The sequence below is a fragment of the Hylaeus anthracinus genome, unplaced genomic scaffold (assembly GCF_026225885.1).
Source record: "Hylaeus anthracinus isolate JK02 unplaced genomic scaffold, UHH_iyHylAnth1.0_haploid 2, whole genome shotgun sequence".
NCBI classification, from domain to species: Eukaryota; Metazoa; Arthropoda; class Insecta; order Hymenoptera; family Colletidae; genus Hylaeus; species Hylaeus anthracinus.
The window spans coordinates 4,501,345-4,518,284 of NW_026534838.1; the positions used below are offsets into that span (position 1 = coordinate 4,501,345).

Consider the following 16,940-nt stretch of genomic DNA (forward strand, 5'->3'; position numbering starts at 1 on the left):
ACAAAATCCGAAAAATTGACTCGGCCTTTGCAACATTGTTGTAGTCTTGAACGGAGCAATTTGCAACATTGTTGAAGTTTTGAGCGGCGCAGTTGCAGCATTGTTAGACCAGGAAATATCACAGATATGGAACGAAATTACAGGGAAATATCACAGAAATCAGGCGAAATTATAGAGAAATGTACCAGGAAATACAGGGAAACATACTAGGAAATTAAAGGGAAATTAAGGGGAATTGTGCCATGGAATAATGAGATATTAAAAGGAAATGTGCTAAGAAACGAAGGTTATGGGTTATCATCGGTTGTAGAATAACGAAACGTCTTATCCTTTTACGTAAACCTTTTATTGCACGAATTCTCTGACAGAATTAACTTACGTACTAAACATTCTTTCTTCGTTATCACCTATCGTTTGCACTCTGTTTAATGCAAACGTATTCACCCTGAGGAACATTCGACCTTATTATATAAACATCCGCTCGACATTCATACCAATAATTTAACATGCACTCAGCCGTATCACTTAAAAAACTAAACATAAGACGCAGACGTGTCGTCGGCTCGTCGCTGCCACAAGGGAAATAAAAGGGAAATGTCAGGTGGTGTTAAGAGGTGTTAGGAATTATTAGGAGGTGTTAGGAGGTGTTAGGAATTATTAGGAGGTGTTAGGTGGTGTTAGGAATTATTAGGAGGTGTTAGGTGGTGTTCGGAGTTATCAGGAGGTGTTAGGTGGTGTTCGGAGTTATCAGGAGGTGTTAGGAGGTGTTAGGAGGTGTTAGGAATTATTAGAAGCTGTTAGGAATTATTAGGAGGTGTTAGAAGGTGTTAGGACGTGTTAGGATGGTTGAGTTGGAGTTAGAAGGTGTTATGAATTATTAGGATGGTTGAATTGGAGTTAGCAGGTGTCAGAATGTATAAATATGTGTTTAATCTGTGCTAGAAGGTGTCAGAAGGTGTTAAGATGTGACAAAAAGTGGTAGGAGGTGTTAGGTGGTATTAGGTCTAATAAAATGATAACCGATACCTGATCATGTCGGAAGAAGAAGCTTTGTAAGTAACATGTTTGGATGAAAATCCTCAATGATCAGTGATCAGTTGCGTCCACTGAATGTTCCCATTATTATTCTACGTCCACAGTGATACAAAGAACAAAAGCCTGATCATTTCCAAGCAGTAAGTATCTACCCACGCAGTCGACTCGTGATTTTCTCTCGCCTTTTCTATTTCCTAGGACTGGATCGATTCACTCGCCATTCACCCACGGACAGACGGGATTTTCGACGGGCGAGAAAAAACGTCCACGCATTAATACAAATGGCGTCTACCGTTCCCGCTGGTTCCACAGCAATGGAACGATCGTCGGGACGCGTCGCTCAATCCTTTTCTACACCCGCGAACTTTACGAGCGGATTATTCAAACGCCCACGCTCGCCATGGAATGGTTCTCCCTTCCGACTCGCCTATTTTCGTGCGTGCGCGGATGGCAGAAGCTATTGAGGCTGCCTCGAGGGAGTACTATCGTTCAGACCTCGTCGAGGATCCGCCAGAGACACGGAACCGCGCCCTGCATTCAAATTCGGAGTTAAACGATCCCCGACGCCATTGAAAGTAACATCACCGTCTAGATCATCACTGTCATTGTGCGATAAAATATAAAAATCCAAACAGTTCCAGCGTAGTAGCATTAGAAGACCTCACGAATTCATTACTTGATATATTTTCTCGAGTCTCTAATGAAGAACTGACTGCTCCGCCTAGAAATTAATGAAAATAAAGATCTATAAATTTATTCACAGCGTTAAATCTCCTCACATCGTAATCACTCCCAACTAAATAACATACATTGTCGCTACTCACCCAATCGATTCCTCTGGTCCTCGGGAAAGTATCGATCAACGTTCAGCATCGTCTCCGTCCCTCTCGAGTCATCTCCGGGGACCAGGCACCCTTGTAATAGAAAGATCAAGGAGGTCGAGCGCGTGATCCTCGCAGTCGTATCTCTTCCCTGCCCACGCGCAGGACGACACGGACTGCCCCTTCCGTCTCTCCTATTTTCGTAGCAAGACGGATGTCAGGAGGCGAGAAGATCCCCGTGAGATCCATGCTCGTGTCAAGACACACCGGAACGACGCCTGGATAGGATAGGATAGGCCTGGCCCGGGACAAGCGGGGCGAGGAGGACTCGCGCACGGGAGGAAGGAGGATCGGGACACCGGGAGAACGAGAGGGAAGTAGCGACACCCACGCAGGTGGGACCACACACGACGGTCCCGTCATTTGTTGGACATCGCATGGGCATGTCGTGTTCCACGGACACGGGGTACACAGCATTGTACACTTCTTGGCGCTGTCCCGCGGCGTGTCGTACCCTCCGCCAGCCCGTGCAACTTTATGGTTCGAGACGATTGCGTGCGACTCGAATAGACACCAACGCCACCCGCGACCAACCAGCCACCTAGCCCGTGCGCGATTGATCGACCAGCCTGGCGGGAATGATTAGAAATCCACGGAGTAATTAGTGGGTTGCGACGCGAAAAGGGGTCCGTTGGTGACGTGGCTCGATGACGTACCCCTGCTTGAAAGCTTGGAAGCTGGGAAGCTGGGAAGCTGGGAAGCTTGGAAGCTTTGATATTTTCTGGGGAGGGGTCTTCGTCGTTTCACTCGGGTGATTGAACTAGTTGGTGAATGCGATTCCAATAGGTTTGAGAAAATTAACCCTTTGTAGTACTCGAGAGGTGACTCTCGCTAGGTTTCCCTTAGGTTTAATTTCTTTGGAACTCGAAGTGCCAATAATATGATTGTCGTTGCGGTAAAGGTGGCCGGATTGTCAAATCTCAAATTAGAGATCTCTTTTTCGAAGTCAATCTAAGCTTAGATCACTGCTAAACTATTGATTATTTTTCTGTCGGGAGGAGCGCGTAGCGAAGAGATTCTCGAATATCGTTCTACTACGTAAGACGAGAGTAGCGACAGGGGCATTAGTGTAGGCGATGAAATGGTGCTTCCTGTCAGACGGGTATTACCGATACATTGTATCTATACCTGCATCTGCGCGCGATAAAATCGGTTGTTGTCGGTTAGAGGTGTGCTAATCTCGTTGACAAAATTATTGAAAATTTCCTCGTGTCTTGACAGTAAAACGGCTCGGTTCCAGCGTGGGCGTTTAAGTGTTCCAGTTGCACGGTTCGTACGTCGAGAAAGGAGGCGCTCGGGGCGATAAAATGCGCAATTAGGTAGGTATTAATGCCGGAGCATTGTAGGTGGTTAACCGGCGACAATTGCGTCCTTCGACCTGAAACGGAAGAGTCGTTAGTATAAATGTTATTGTACAATAATGTATATGGGCACCGATAATATAAATAAAATAAAGTGAAAAGTACTCGTTTAAATTTATTTATCCTTCGAAAAGCGTTATCCTACTTCCTCGATCCTAAAGATACCGCGTTAATAATACTCCGCTGAATACACGCCACCTTCGAGATGATTACCCACGATTACACCTACGGAAGAGTTGCACCAAGCGAACGAACAAAGCCATACAGATCAGCAGAAACATAAGGACACTCGAATCAAGGGAAGACAGATGGACAAAGAGACAAGGACTCCTAAGAAGGTGAAGCTCAGAGGTGGATGGACGCCCGGGCGTCCAGAAGAATACCGTTCAGTCTTGACCCCAGGGATACGTTATTGATGGTGCTACACCGAGAATGGTGACTAGATGGTAATTTTCGAAGGGACAAAAAGGGACGACGGTATTCCGTGCGCTTAGTTCCTCCAAGGATTGACATCCTGACGCGCTAGGAATGCTGGATCAGCTCTCGATCGCTGGGAACGACTATTGATGCCACGATCGACGCCGTTCGATAAGAGGACGACGTAGAAAAATTCCTCGCGAGCCGATGGAAAAAAATATTGCCGTCCCGTGCCGCGAATAGAACTCTCTCCCGATCTCCTCGCCGGGATCTTGCCCGGCTACCGTTACTCGAAAATTAACATTTCCGCTTCTCGCGCGAGCCTCGAGTTCCTTGATACCAAGCGACCGATTAAATTCAGCGGAACGCAATTAGTTAATACGGTTTCCTCGGTAGATTCACCGGGAAGGGAAACGGAGGGGAACACGAAAACTGAACCCGGCTGGCTCGATCAAAGTCGGACCAAGACCGGGAGCCATCTTTTGACGGCGAGGCGAGATAAAATCGAGACTGATGCGGGTCCTTAACCGTCTAATGTGCGCGGTATTACGCGGCGGGATATTAAATTAAAAGCTTCTGAATTATGCAGCTGCGATATTGGAATGCGATCGGAACCGTGACGAGGCACGCCGAAGGTAAAAAAGGTGATCTTCTACATTAATTTACGGGATTTGCGCAACTGCGCAAGGAAGCCAGAGGGTTGCTGCATCCCAACCGGTCCTGGAGCGTCGTATGAATTTTTTAACGGGGAGGGGGGGAGGCAAAGAATTTCACGAGGCTTAAAAAATCTTTTCATTTGAATTCCTGATTGAAAAATAAATAGTTTTCTTATTTTTAAAGATATTCTCCGTTGCATGATGTGGATATTTACCGAGAGTGAAATGCCTGAGCCCTGTACAATCGGAAGTATACTCATAAAAATATTTGTCGAAGGCCCTACCCATGCTAATTATTTTTATAAACACTCCAACCAGTGGAAGTTTCACCTGCAACAAACGTTCAGGTGGTCTCGCGTAGGTCGTGCCGTCGACGCTCAAGGTCGATGCATCCTGACAACGCTTAAGGACCGGCGGTAATTAATTATTCATCCGCGGGAATACGTTTCTGGAAGAGCGGATTGACGAAAGTTCCCGTGGAATATTACGTTATTAATATCGCATGACGCGCACGCTCACCCGGGAGAACGAAACCGAGGGATATTAACGACGCCGCGACGCAGAAAAATTTCCCATTAAGACAGCCGTAATAAACGTCCGGTCTGTTTGGAGGAGTAATTTAACACGCTGGACGTCGAATGAGTTTCGCACAATCGCAGACGCGCGCTCGCAAAATACAGGTGCCGGCCTGGCAGCGCGGAAAAGGACTCGAAATGAGATTTTTAATATCCTCGCGGGTATCGTTCAAAATGGAGCCTTCGGTAGACGGATGGACATCGTTCAGTGAAATGTATAGGTCGAGGAAGGAGCCGCGAGAACCGAAGTCATTAGGAGAGAAACTTAACACTTCGAGGGGCAGATCGCTATTAACTTCGAGGAGGTGGATACTCGGGGCTCTATTAGACTCGTCAGCGTTGATAAGAATGTTCTCCTTTTGGATTTTCTTGCTGGCAAGGGTGGAGTATTTAACTCAATTTTAGAGGCGTTCTGTCAGGGGAGGTAAAGGCGACCTTATTCTCAAATCTAGATAGCTTAGAATTCATGCCAATAGAATGCTAAGAAATCAGAATAGATACCAGAAAAAAAGGCCTCGAGTGCAGAGGGTTAAAAATGTCAGGAGCTTAAAAGTGTCGCGATTCAATAATGTAACATTAGACACAAAATATGTACGTATTACTCATTAATGAAATGGAAGGAACTTTCGTGAGAACCTAATATAATTCGTAGTGCAAAGGATTAACAATGCGTTCCCTTGGCCTTCTCTGACCATTGATCCCTGAAACAACGCGTATCCACCCCATTCTTACGGCGCGTTTCCATCGTATCCATCATCGGCATCCCTCCATGAATCAAGGGGATCCCCGCGCTAGTGGCCAGACACAGACACGCACAATGTAACGATGCAAATTGCGGGTCGGTTCGAGACAAAAGTGTTTGCTCGCGCGATTTGCGGTCGGCGGGAGAGCCAGATCCCGGAGGCGGCGGATTTCAATTACGAGTCTTCAGCGGCTGACAGACGTACAGGGGCTGGCGGTAGCTCATTCGAAATTCGGTAGCTCGGACCGAGCGCCTCACGGTAATGAAACATTCGCAGCGCACCGCAAATTGCCCCTCGCCGTGCCAAGGCAAGAAACCGAATGTTTTCGGCCGCCTACTTGGGTTTACCTTTCCTTCTTCCTTGGATCTTTTCGTCCTCCTCTCGCGAACGGCTTCTTGCCGACTTTTTTCCCCCCGATCCTCCCGCGAAAGCTTGGTCCCGACGTCGCGTACGACGCGGCTGCAATCTCGTGTGCAATTATTGGTTTTCGTGCCTGGCCAATCTTACCCGATGAGACCGCGGCTACACGCTGGTTTCGTGGCTTTCGGAACCTGGGCTCGCGAGATATACCGGAATATCGCGTAATACGTTTGCCACTGGAAAGGATACGCGGTGTTTTGGATGATTGCAGCTGGACCCATCCGAGGATTACACCGGGAAATGTAATTGATCATCTTTTGATGCGGTTAACGTTGCATTCATTGCGTAAATCGATTAACTCCACCAGTCACATAAAAATTGTAACATTACTGACGGTCATTTTTTGACTATTCTTTCTTATTAATTTTATGCACCGTTAGAGCAAAGCTACATCTATATTTGTATTGCACACTATTGAATCGAAATAAACAATGCAAGTGCAAACACGAGAAGCCTGATTTGACAAATTAAATTTAAAAGAAAATATCAACGTATTTATTATTTGAACAATTTCGACAGCTGACGTTTACTTTTTTAACTTTTATTCAAAAAAAAAAACATTACGCAATGATAACACACGTACAGCCAAATATCAACACCAAACCAATTGCAAGTGCAACGAACCACTTACAATTCGATTTAAAAATCCGGTATGAAATTTGAAGCTCAGGGCGTTCAAAGGTAAAAATTGTTTCTATTATAATAATTCCAGCACTCACACAAACGCATCCAGACCCCGTGCAATGTTATCAGGCGAATCCCTTTCGGATCTCCCTGAAGCAATTAAATCCCTTTCGACAACCGACGAAATCCATCTAGAAGCGGATTCTGCATTCGGCGTATTACGCTGCATTAATTGCAAAGGCCGCTGGCAGCCAGCAATTTTAAGAAATTAGTCCGCGGCTGAATGCGTCGGTTGGGGAGCAGGACCACTTCAGAAAGCAATAACGTCGAAACCACGAGCGTGACTCTCGTTTCCACAGGATCGTTTTACCGGAGCTATTACGTTCCCACGTGCTCATGGGAGAGCGAGAGTAGTAGTATACACCGGCGATATGGCGGTTCGTAAGACCAGGTGGTACGGTATAACATTGGAACAGCATTCCACGTTGCAACTGATGCGCGGCGCCGTGCAGCGGCCGTTGCACACGACCCCCGTAAGACCGACGAACGTGATAGCACGTCACGACGAAGAAGAAACTGAAGCTCTATATACGCGCATAAGTTAACACCGGCGTCTTAACCGTGCAATAGTTTGGTCACCATAGAGAAACCGTAACCGCGTGTTGGATATCGTTTAGGTTAATCTGTACCTTCTGTACCGTACCATCTAATCTTCATTACTTTAGGTTAGTCAGTAGTTTTATCTTCATGGAATAAGTAAATATTTTTAAGTTTCAAACCTAGTCATCCGTCCATACACCAACTTCGCATCCGACCCTTGTATCCTTACTCATTAACTCCGAATAACACACCCGACTCCTGAACATCCTACGATTCTCATTGGTCCTTCCCCTTATTTCCACCACCCTTCCGAATCCTTAAACACAAACCTTTAGAAGCCACACCAAAACTGCTCTCCCGAGCTTTCTCGTAATACAATTTAACAAAAGTAGGAATGTAGCGGTAATCTAGTTTCTAAGTACCGAATTGTACTAGAGACCGAACTTTGAAATAAATCAGAATCTAACACGCGTTATACAAATCAAGTATCTAAGTAACATCCAACTTGTATTTTACAAATAAAACCTAAGTAGCATCCAAGTTGCATCGTACAAGTACCTCTTTGCTCTACTTTACAATCAATCGATAACCCCTGAGAAATCCCTGTCCACGATTCCGCAACATCGTCGATCGCTTCTTCCTCGATCGTAATTCTCGTGCGCCGTGAATCGCGCGTTACTCGTTTGAAAACCATATAAAAGCTGTTCTCGCTGGCGTTGCCAGCCGATGCAAGAAACGCGATGAATCGCGAAGAGACCTAGTTCGAGACAGGACAGGTACCTCGGTAAGTTCGACGGTGCCCGCAGTTAATCCTGTTTAACGGCCGATGACGCATCGTGTTCAACTGCGAACGTAACTGGTATCAACATATTCATTCTTGGATGCGATCAGGGGATACGTGCTCCAGCGTAGTAAGTATGGACGAACCTCTCGAACGTCCCTCGATCCCTGTCACGTATCGAGTAAAAGTGTTCTTCGCTCGCCGATGACCGAGGGCACTTTGTCTCGCAAAAGGACATCAAACCCGTTCGCGGTATCGTCGAGTTACGCGTTCGCGGGGCTGCGATCATGCCACCGATCGATTCGAGGGATTTTTTAAGATTGAAAGATCTTTTTGTTTTCGATCAGTCGAAATTCATGTCACGTTATACGGTGGAAAATGGTGTGAGGCGATGAAATGGGTGGGTAGTAACAGAATAAATATGTGCCGTTACACAGGTTGAAAAGTGGAAGGGAAATGCGATGAAGGTAGAGAACCATAGCAAGTAAAGAAAAGGACGCACAGCAGAATACTTGATCGCGAATAATATCGAGAGCTGATTATAGTAATAAGATCTTTAGATATAAAAAGTGTAAAGTGTAAAGTGAAATTAGATTTAGATGAATTACCTATGACTATTCAAAATATCCGCAATCGTTGGCTTTTTCACACTTTTCTGTAGTGGATTCCGCGACGAAAGAAATTTTATTCCTTCCTCGTGGTGTTCGTTAATTAAACGGGAAAAGGCTGACATAAACTTGGCTAATTAAGTTTCGCCGCGTTAATGAGGCAGAGAAGGCGGCGCAAAGAGCACGAAAAAATCACGCCTCCGCGGTTAAAGGGGAAAAACGTTCCGCTCGCCATACATTGTCACCGCGTCCACCTGCGCGGACCGCAGGAATAATCGCGCGATAAAATTTCCGAGCTTTTTGCTACTTGGCCACACAACGAGGGACGAGCGCTTTCTGGAAGTGGCAATTAGGGGATTGGATCCGTAAGTATGCGAGCTAATTGTGAATTGAAGCGCTCGCTGGACGAGGGAAGACCGCCCAGGCACAGCTGGGACGTGCATTCGTCAAATAATTGACAAATGAGTTTAATTGCCGTCCCTGGTTCTTGCCGGACTACCGCTGGGTCTTGACGATGAAATACTCGCGGCGTTAATTACGAGATGATTTAAAGACGCTCGTCGAGAGCTCGTTTATATTTGCCGTTTCACGATCGTTGTCACTTTTCAACGGGATCCTCGAATTCGGTTCCGTCGTGTTTCCTTCTTTATTTTCAGCGTTGTAATTGGCGATGTATTGAACAGATTTCTTCTTTGGGATCATTCTGTAGTTATTGCTGCTGTAGTTATGACTTCTCAGATTTCGTCGAAATTGACGGACATACAGGAGTGCCATTTTTACCATTTTGTATACAGTTAGTTCCATAAGTACTCGTGCTCTCCATGTTCATTGAACAAGTTCGTCTGCACACATGTTTATAATGAAAAATTTATTTAGGAACATCGAGCCTGTCGTTCATTTAATTTTAATAAATCTCTTCAATAGATTTAGAAGGTACGAATACTTATGGGACTGACTGTGCATACGTAAGCTAATACACTTTTGGTAATCTTTAATTTTCAAAGCAGACATCCACGTCGAGTTCATCCTGCAAACTAGAGGATCCTCATATCCAACATCCTCATATCCAACATCCTCATCCAACATCCTCGCAGATAAAGTAATCGAGCTGGTTCAATTGGCCTTAACACTGTTGCATTAAGAGTAATTCGATACTGACTACGTTCGCAGTAAGAAGAGGCGATCGAGCAGGAGCACCATTTTGACCATTTTTGGCCACTTCTATGCCAATGCGCCGTATTTAGATTCCAGGATACTTTGTATCTTTGCGTAAGCCGAGTTCTTGCCGAATGTTGAAAAACACCATTGCCATGCTTTGTCGCTGCCGAATATGGTCACAGTTCGAGTTCCTATCGCGATATCGCCGGCTAATTTACTCCGACAAATACGGATCGCTCGTTTGTCGTGTAGTACAACTATGGTATTCGAGTTTCGCGCGTACCTTCGGCGTCGACCTACTTCGACGAATCGACGTCGATTATAGAATCAATCAAATTATAGAGTGCGTTTTAGAATCCAAGGATTAGATCGGGATACGAGAGACATTTTAATTGTAATTATTTTAAATATAATTAATGAAATTCTATAGGGTCTTCTCGTCCCTCGATGTCATTTAAGAATTTTAACTTAAATCCAAAATTCGATAATAATAATTAGAACAGTTTATATTTCATTGACTAATTCGTTCTAGTTTTCGTACAGTCAAAATATTGCCTTTTAATTCGTCAATGGGCCGAATAGACTTTAAATTACTTAACAAAAGGACGTGTTTTTGAGAAACAGGTGAATACAAATATTTGTCTGATTCCTGAAATACTCGTGAACCTAAGTGAAACATTTGTTTAATTACCCATTTCCGATAGCACATTTCGCAACGAGATGGGTGATATCGCAAAGGGTTAAATCGTGAAACCAACCTCGTCCTGCTCCTCGTTTAACATCCCTCTCGGAGTACCCATCCTCCGACCGCGTTCCCCGTCCCTCTCGGTCTCGTAAATCAATTGCGATATAATAAATACGTAAGTCAAAAGCCATAAAGGTGTCGAAACCTGGGTATTTCTTATCGAATCGAACGCGAGGATCACGCGGTGCTTAACCAGTCGCGTACGAGCTCTAGCTCTCGGAACGGAATCGCCCCACGGTCGTATAGCCGTTGGATTTAAATTTAAGCCGTTCGTCTCCCGAACGACTTTCGAATCATTAGGATCTCCATAAACGGCGGATGGCCTAACGAAGCTTCCTTAAAATACGGGATGCACGAGCATTACGACCGATCGACCAGGAGAAGCGGGGCAGGAGGAGAGGGAGAAAAGAGGATCGCGCAGGGATTCACCTAAAAGTACATCTGCCGCCTACCCGATAAGAGCACTTGTAAATCATGACACGCGTGCGCGAACGAGTACTAAGCCTCATAGAAGGCCGCGCTGACTATGGAGAAAGCTGAATTATTAATGCGAGCACGCTTACCGGCCCAATCAAACCCTCCCACCTGGCCACCTGGTCAATTCTTGGACGATGTTCCCTCGCTCGGGACAGCCATATTTAAAAGCGTTGCCCGCATGATCCCCGACACGATTAAGCTCTTCGGCGTCTCTCAAGGATCTGGCCCCGAAAAAAAGGAGGAATCGAAGCGGTCCGGTGCTATCTCGGTCCTTGAACGGGAGAAAAAGTGCCTTTGGCCTAATCTGCGGATTTGTCTGGCATCCGCACGTCCGCGACTTAGAAGGAAAATTAGCGACCGGGGTCTGATGCATGCTGATGAAAATTCGGAAGGATTCGCTCGATGGGTTTCATTCGTTTTCGATCTATGTATTTCACCGAAGTCGCTGTTGCTGGAATTATTAGAATCGGAGGAAGACGGGTCGAGTTCTTGCCTTGTCATGGGTTGATCGAATCATGCTTCCAAGTACTGCTGCTGCTTTTTCTACTCGGACAGGATTCTAACTCGCTCTATGAGATTGCTAGATTCTATCTATTCTAGATTCTATTGATTGTTCAGACACTATTGCCCGGAAAGAACTTCAAAAAAGTACAAGAATTACGGTAAGTATAGAGTGTAGGACTTAAGGAGTGATTATAGAAAAGTAGGAGATACCCATAAAAAAATGCAAGAAGGTAGTTCTCTCTCGAGGGAGAGAGGATGAAAAAGGAGAGTCGTATCGTAAGCTATCACCACTATCGAGGCGAGAAACCTGAATATACCTGAGAGAGAAGTGCGTGCACGTACTTCTCCCATTTGTCAGGATGTCCCGAGGGGAAAGCAATGAGAGAGGAGCGCCTCCACACATTTTCTATCTACTATACCTAATCTAAATGCCTAAATGTGTCCTGGAAATCTGTTGCCTGCCACCGAACGACACCGTGAAAGACAGTCGATGTGATGAAATCTTAGTCATGCTTTATACTGACGCTACTTGTTTAATTACCCAGGTAGCTAAATCTACCGACGTTCGTTTCTAACTATTTCTATCGTGTGGAAGCAAATGAGAAATAGTCTTAGAGATACTTTTTTGAATTAAATGCAAAAATTGTTACGTGGAACTACATTCAGTTATGCTCTATATATTCTACATAATTTCATAATCAGGTGCCTATACTATGACACGAAAAAGAAAAAGAAAGAAAATCTGAATTCTAAAACGTTCTATAGTTTCTCAAAAATTTGAAAAAATGGCTTCCTTATTGCTGCACACCCCTCAGTTCCAAAAGGAATCCGAAACTACGTAATTTCATAATCAAGTGCCTACGCTACGACGCGAAAGAGGAAAAGAAAGAAAATATTAAAAGTCTGAATTTTAAAACCGTTCTGTTTTAATTCCCCAAAAATTCGAAAAAATGGCTTCCTTATTGCTGCACACCCCTCAATTCCATAACCACCGAATACTTCATACTACTGTATAAATCTTTCCTACGAGTCTCAACCAATTTCCAGCGAAACTCTTCAGGTACTCCAAACATGTTTAACACGTCGATCGCCATGTCACCCACATATGGGTGACAGTGTTTTTCACTCAAGAACTAAAACCATTAATTCTGAAAGTTAGACATCAAAGGAGACGAATTTGAATGAAATTCACGAATTTCGATGTAGCTACGAAAATAAATACCACGATAAATGTTTGATTTCGTAGACTCCAATAGTCTAAATAATATTTAATCTTAGCAGAAATTTCCAAGAATATTCGTTTGGCAGTCAACGTGTTAAAAGCGAACTACGCGCCAACCAAATACCCAATATTACGTCAAACAAAAAAACCGTGAAGTGACCAAGGCAGATATAGAATAGGATCAATCCGTCCAGCGATATTTCTCCAGTACTCGGACGTTCCACCCTCGAAGGCTGGAAAAAAGGACGTCGAGCCGGTGTCGTAGACTATCACCACCGTGGAGGCGAGAACCTGAATATACCTGAGAAAGAGCGTGCGTGCACGTACGTCTCCCATGCGTCGGGATGCCCGCAATGGTTGGGCAGTGGGAGAAGCGCGCAAGACGGGTATGGGAGGGCGTCGGGTCGGCGCGTGGGCGGCCGCAGGCAGGACGCACGTCTGAAGAAAGAGAAAGACGGTCTCGTGGTGTGCCACGAGGCCCCGAGAGAGCGATTGGAAAGGGGACTCGGCCGCGATGGACCAAGAAGAAGAAGAAGAAGAAGAAGAAGAAGAAGACGGAGGAGCCGAAGAAGTGGAGGGAGCCAGAAAACGAACAGAAAGGTAAGATAAACGACGAAGAGAGTGGGGGAGAAAGACGGTGGAAAAAAGGAGAAACGCGAACGGTCTTCTATATCCGCGTATGGGAAAGGACGTGACGAAGAGAAGAAGGGAGATGGGGTTGGAGGGAGACAACCTGAAGACGGAACGAGCCGGAGTGCTCGATCCTTAGCCGGTTAGGAATAAAAGGAGTTTTATATGACGCCGTGGTTTATGGCCGTGGGTTTTATCTGATCGCATTGCCACCGGTGCGGATTTCGCAATAAATTAGGCCGAGGTGTAATTAAAAGGGCACCGGTTGCAGTCGACTCGTGACCGTCGTGTAGCCACTACCGAACGAGGGGATCTCCTTCTCGTCTTTATGAGGCCACGAAATCCGCGATGTGACCTTCGTCTCGGAGATAAAAGAGCGGGGGATCGCTCGGACGAGCTTGTACGGCTAATGTCTCTGGTTCAACCTCTCGCATTATGGCCTGCCGAGTCGAGCAGTGGTATAAATTAGGAAACAAAGGTCTTTCTTCTTTTACGAGGATCACGCGAAATTTACAGTAGACTCCCCCCCTACCCCTCGTTCCCATTTCAACCCGTTCGGGACCAATTACGCGCCAGGTGCAATGCTGTACCTAGCCAGACGTGCGCGTAATGATCGCGAATTTATGTTGTTATTGGTAGAGCGCGCCAGACGTGGAAATGATACAGTGTTCAAGCAGAGTAGGATCGCGGAGGACGAGTAAAAATTGATAGATAATATTAGGTTGTCCAGAAAGTTCGTGGCAATTTTTGAGAAAACTTCAAAGGCACATTTGAATTGCAATATACATTTGTTTATATGTATATTTATTGAATTACATAGGTGCTATTTTGTTCCACAACCTTTCCACCTTTTAAGGGATGTACATATGTATATATGGTATTTGTTTTCAGCCATTTCGACATATTCAGACCTGCACCATCTATCAAAAATTGGCATGGACTTTCCGGACAACCCAATGTTTCTTTTTTATCCCTTATCTGGTCCATGATTAATCCATTCGAGTCCAGACGTGGAAATGATCTCATGTTTAAATGAAGATCGAATATATCAATTCCTCTTTATTTCTTCCACAGATTCGAAACAATAAAACCCTCTTCTTTCTATACGCTGTATTTTTATGAATTTTGAATATTCCTTTATAATCCTATTGGAAAGTGTAATACGTATATACTGTACGTCGTATAGAATAAGAGGTGTCGGTGCGATAGGTATGCATCCCGTCTGCTTGTGTGTGTGTGCGTGCGTGCGTGCGTGCGTGCGAGAGAGAGAAAAACAAAAGGACTGATAGAGAAGTAAGAGAGAAATGTAAACAGGTGCGAATATTCAAATTGTGTGTTATAATAAATAGTTATCGTTTAAACAAAAGTGTCGTTTTTGGTTAACTCCTAAATAAAGTTTTATTTAACAAATCCTTCCCTAAAATAATAACGAGAGAAATCTTTTTGAATTTTTACCCAAAGCGTTCCGAAAGACGAGATACGGTACAACGCGCTCCATTCCGCATGAAGGCACCAATTTCTTTATAATAATAAATTCTACAAATGATACCAATTCTGTATCCAAAAATCTGTTTCTGTCATTCTGTAATTCCGCGAACCATTCGTTCATAATAAATCCGAATAAAGCCGTATTTTCAGTGTTTTACTTTAGCCTCTCTCCATTAAACGCTATCGCCGTCGTTATCCGCGGACCAATGGAAAAGTGCGACGCCGATAAATCTCCCCCGAGGCCGTGAACGCGAAAATAGTCGAAACGGAAACACAATTAAACGGGCACGAACAGTGGATAAAAGTTGGAGTATTTGGTTAGCGCGATGCGAAATTGCTATCGAGTTTCAGCGAAATTTCCCCCCTTTCTCCCTCCTCCTCCCCCTCGCAGAGTCGGATTGGAGCCGTGCCAAAAACAGCTTGAATAATTCGACGCTTCCGCGAGGCTGCGTCGTAACGAGCTGCGTGGCGACTAATTTGTTCGTTCGGCAAATTGAAATTACACGTTGCCCGGTGCCGGTTCACTCGCGAACCGACGAGACGATGAATTATCGCTCGAGCTCCGAAAAGGAGACTCTCGAACGCGAGGAACTGTTCCGGCTCCATCACCCGAGTTAACGTCCCGATCCAGACTTTCACCCGCTTTCTGATCAACCCTCTTATTCGTTTCGATTTTACGTCAGGATGTTCAGAGTTGAGAGGCTTGACGAGTGACTTGAGGAGGGAATCTCGAGTGAGAGTGTCTTCGAAATCTAATTTTTGTTGTAATTCTTTCTGCACGTGGATGATGGAAAAAGAAATGTGTAAGATGCAGGTAGCTAAGATTAGAAATAGTTCTAGTTAATTTCCTTTTCTGTATTTATTAATATTACGAAGAAAAAGAAAGAAAGAAATGTGTATAAAACGAGAAATAAAGAAAGGAATTTACAAAATATTGGTATTTGAGATTCTAAATATCCCCAGTTATTTCCTTTCCTATATTTACTAACAGTATGAAAAACAAGGAAGAATGAAATATATAAAAAATTGGTATCTAAGATTCTAAATATCCTCAGATTTCCTTTTCTATATTCATCAACATCACGCAATGAATTTTATTTTAACATTCCTTCCCATTTCTACAAAAAAAATTCCCTTTTTCCATCATCCAATATAGAACACCCCCAACAAAATTAAACTCAGATTCCCCAAACATTTCTCCATCTATTTTACTAGTCATAAAATAAACCTAACGTTCCTAATCTACCTTCTGGACTACCTAGAGATCCCGATTCCTGACGATGGCCCAGCCTAACAGTTCCCAAGACAGTTCCTCTCGCTCCTGATAGCGAGAGAGGCCACGTATCGCCTAACCTTCGTGTTTATTCCGGCACGAACCGACCAGTGGAACGGTTCCGACTTCCACGAACCTACGGTCGATTGATAATTACATAGATTTCGGTAAGAGACCAGGGAGCGGAACCACGAGAGCAAGATGGCCGCGGCGAGATATCCGGACGTTACTCGAACGGTGCAGCGTTCATCTACTCTCATCTACATGGCAGCGCGATATAACATTGCGGTGGTCCCTGGGCACTCGAGAGGCCACGAAGAGGATGCCGGCGATGCAGATATGGTTTATATACCGGACCTCATTGTGGAACGCCTTTGCGCCCCTCTCGCAGCGTGTAGATCCAGAAATACTCTCTCACGGAGCTGCTCCGCGCCTTACTAATGCTCCAGTTTATAAGGGTTATCTCTCCGCGAGATCCTCTCGACGGAGATGGTAGAAACGAAGGGAGAGAGAAAGAAAGAAAGCCTTGGAAAAGGGAGAGTATTTGGAAATATTAGGTCGTTGCCGAAACTTCTCTTCGTTTTCTTGCTAGAAACCGAACCTTCGTCCTCTTAACAGGACCTCGCGACTCGGAACAATTAATGAACCCTGTGGTGACCTCCGCTGGGGTGTCCCAGTTCGAGAAATGATAGAAGAAGGTACGTAATACTGTTAAAGACAATTCTACAGATAGTAGAACAAT

The 16,940-nt window shown here is 44.8% G+C and overlaps 1 long non-coding RNA gene across 1 annotated transcript in view; it reads right to left on the reverse strand.

Annotated features, from left to right (window-relative positions):
* Positions 1 to 1,619: 1,619 nt before the first annotated feature.
* Positions 1,620 to 16,940, reverse strand: part of LOC128893087 (uncharacterized) — a 41,182-nt gene continuing 25,861 nt past the window's right edge. The window contains exons 2-3 of the long non-coding RNA XR_008461248.1: positions 1,860 to 3,294; positions 1,620 to 1,756 (exon numbers count right to left, since the gene is read on the reverse strand). This is a non-coding gene — a long non-coding RNA (uncharacterized LOC128893087). The remainder of the gene's footprint in view (positions 1,757 to 1,859; positions 3,295 to 16,940) is intronic.